This window comes from Chrysochloris asiatica, unplaced genomic scaffold, assembly GCF_000296735.1.
Source record: "Chrysochloris asiatica unplaced genomic scaffold, ChrAsi1.0 scaffold00291, whole genome shotgun sequence".
Taxonomy (NCBI): Eukaryota; Metazoa; Chordata; class Mammalia; order Afrosoricida; family Chrysochloridae; genus Chrysochloris; species Chrysochloris asiatica.
In genome coordinates, this window is record NW_006408809.1 from 2,276,203 (window position 1) to 2,280,135 (window position 3,933).

Sequence of the window (3,933 nt, forward strand, 5' to 3'; positions counted from 1 at the left end):
GCCTTGTTCTTTGTCAATTCCTTCAGTGCACCTTGGACTTCCTCCTTCAGTATCATTGGCTCTTGATCATATACTACCTCTTGAAATGTTTGAACATTAACTATATCCTTTTGGTACAGTGACTCTGTGTATTCCTTCCATGTTCTCTTGATGCTTTCTGCATCATTCAATAATTTGCCCAGAGTACCTTTCATTAACGAAAGTCGAGGCTTGAAGTTTTCTTCAGTTCCCCCAGCTTGAGAAATGCTGAGCTTGTTCTTCCTTTTTGGTCTTCTGATTTCACATCTTTGCACATTTTGTTGTAATATTTGGCTTTACGCACATATGAGGCAACTGAAAATACCATGGTTTGAGTCAGATGCACCTTAGTGTTCAAACTGACAACTTTGTTCTTGAACACTTTAAAGAAGCCTTTTACAACAAAAAGACACAAAGTTGCTAGGTGGGGTACATTGGAGAACTAAAGGAGTTTCATCTTGGTGATGGTAGTTTCACAATGACAAGATTTAGGTTTCAGAAATAGTAAGGCATTTAACAAAAACAGTGAGATGGCATCTGAAGTAAGTACTTTATCCACATGCCTTCTTTAACTTGTCCTTTTCATGTTGGATGTAGGAATTTGTTTTCCTTTATCATGCACATGACAACTGCATGTGCTGCTGCTTAAAAACACTATCAATTTAATGAGCAGATATCAGAAATGATAGGAATAGTTGTATGACATTTTGGTGATGAAAGCAAGATGTTACTCCTCTATTAGAAGCAAGGAATGGATGAATTTCAACAGTTTAAAAGTCTTAGTTCTGATCCTGTAGTAAGACTAACCCAAACCCACTGTCATTGTGTAGATTCTGATTCCTATTCATTGTGACCTTATAGGACAGCAAAGAACTGCTTCATAGGGTTTCTGAGATTTAACCACCAAGCTTGTGATTAGCAGCCCAATGCTTGGCCAATTGCACCACCGGAACTCCTTGTAGTAAGACTATTTCTTGCTATTTCCATCTTTCCCCAATAAAAGTATTTACTAGGCTAAATTTCAATTGCTCTAATTATCTATGTAAACATCTTTATAAGATAATTCAGATTTAAATGTTGGAAAGACGTTTTGTCAGTGGGGTGAATACTGACATACTCATAAAAGTTTGAAAATTATTTAAAGAAGTCTATAATCTAGGTGTTTCCTTGTGTGATTTTAGAAAAGTTGCTTAACCTCTCTGAATCTATTTTCTAACCTAAAGAAAATTATTTTAAATAAGACTGTTTCCTTATGTGAATGAATGCTATAGGAATAGAATGATTTAATAGAGATAAAAATACTTGGAAAAATTAAGAAACCTATTTAAACATCTATTCTTTATCTGAAGGTTGTATTTTTCCTTTCTTGACCACCAACATGGCTTTCTAAGTAGAAAAGGTCAATTATGAACATTAGCTTGAGATCTAAGAGAAATCTGCATTAACTAAGACAGCACGTTGAACACACACACACCAACACCACTCATCCCTGTTGCCTAGTCCATTTTCAGTTTGATTTTAATGGGCATTTGTAAAAATATTTTCTTCTTTTACCCTGCCAACAAGAGGAGCAGAAGGAGGAAGTGCAAAAAAGCCAGAAGAGTAAGTTGCATCAGCAAATGTAAATTGAGCTACTCAGAAACTTGGTGGGATTCTGTAATTCCTGAAGCTCTCATTATTCTTTACAGACAAACACAAACATATATTGACTTCCCACTAGATGCCAGTTACTTCTAAGCCTCAAGCTTACAATATTGAATAAGAAAGATATGTTCACTGCTTTCCAGGCTTACATTCTGGTGAACAAAGAAAGACAACAGCCAAGTCAATATATTGTTGTTGTTGTTGTTAAATGCCTTTGAGTCTGTTCTGACTCATAGTGACCTTGTATAGGGTTTCTGAGGAGCAACTGGTGAGTTTGAACCGCTGACCTTGTGGTTCAAACCAACCTTGCTGTCCAGTGCATTATCCTGCAGTGCCACACCAGGACTTGTTGTTGCTGTTGGGTGCCATTGAGTCACTACCGACTCATAGTGACCTTATGCACAACAGAAGGAAACACTGCCTGCTTCTGGGTCAACCTCACTATTGTTGCCTTGCTTGAGTCCACTGATGCTGCCATATTGCCAATCTATCTTGCTGGGGGTCTTCCTCTTTTTCTCTGACCCTCCACCTTACCAAACATGATATCTTTCTCTGGCAATATGTCTGAAGTATGAGAGACAAACTTTGGCCATCCTGGACTCTAAGGAGCACTCTGGCTGCGTTTCTTCTGACACAGATCTGTTGGTTCTTTAGCCAGCCCATGGCAATTTCAGTATTCTCCTCCAACACCATAGCTCAAATGCATCAATTCTTCTATGGTCAGTTAAGATAAATCCAAATAGTTATAAATGCTATGAAAAAGATAAAACAAAATCACTTGATATAGAGTGATCAGGAGGATGCGATGGGGTTGGGAACTTTAGAAACAATAGTCAGCCAGTATCTCTTTGAGAAGTTGACATGTGAGCTAGAATCTGAATAACCAGAGGTATCAGGTATGGAAGGAGTCCTGGTATGGTGCTATAGGATAAGCCCTGTACTGCTAACTACAAGGTCAGCAGTTCAAAGCCACCAGCCAGTCTTTCCTAGGAAACCCTATACAGGTTTCTATAAGTCAGAATTTGACTTTAGAGCAACAACAACATCAGGCATGGAAAAAAATCTGTAGAAAAAAGTTTCTAGGCAATGGAAAACACAGCACAAAATTTCTGAGGTAAAATGAATTTAGATGATATAGGGAACTGAAAGAAGACCATTGAATGAATTAGATGAGGATTATTCAAGGGAAAATGGAGATGAAAAGGCAGACAAGAGTCAGATCATAAGCATATTTTCACTCTATAAATTTTTTATTCTATGAAGAATAGAAAACTTTTGGTGGGTTTTGAGCATCTTAATGTATAGGTCAATATCTTTTATCAACTTTGAATTATTTTTAGCTATTATCTTTACAAGTGTTTCTTATGCTTCATCCTCTCCTTCTGGGATTCCAATCACATGTATAAAGTGATTTCAAAAGGTTTATGGAAAACTGCAATAAAAAAAGATAGTAGGTTTTTTCCCCATGAACTTTGTGAATCCCCCTGGTATTAGACCATTTGACATTGTCTGAAATGTCTAGAATGTTCTATTCAGGTCATTATTTTTTCTTTTTGTGCTTCAGTTTGGATAATTTCTGAGTAGAAAATGTTATAGATAAGAAAAAATGTAAAAGGTCAGTATAAAAATCAGCTCCAGGGATCACATTAAAAGGTCCCAGATAGAGCCAGAGAATTATGTGGAACAAAACTCAAAATCATAAAAACAAAACAAAAACACTGGATTTACTGATCAGATAGAAACTGGTGGAATCCTTAAGACCTGGCTTTTAGTCACCTTCCAGGTCTGGAAATGAACTCACTTCCATGGCTCAAATTTCAGCCAAAGAACTGTTGTTGTTGTTGTAAAGTGCCGTTGAGTCAGTTCTAACCCATAGTAGCCCTGTGTAGGTTTCTGAGGAGTGGATGGTGAACTTGAATTGCCGACCTTCCAGATCAAACTGACTTTGCAATCCAGTGCATTAACTCACAGCACCACACTAGAACTCCAAAAACAGGCAGGTCTAAAATGAGAACAATAAGACAAGGGAGGTGTGCCACTCCTTAGAATCACATACCTTAGCATAATTAAACATATGAGATCAAAGGGGCAGCATTTGTGCAATGACAAAGTTCAGAAGGATTAGGAAAGAATGAAGAATGGGTGCCATTAATTATTAAATGGAAAAATGATCTGCTCTGTATGCCTTCACCTGACAATATAGAGTTAAATATGTGTACATGTTGTAGTTGTCATCAAGTGTTATCAAGTCTGTTCTGATTCATAGAGACC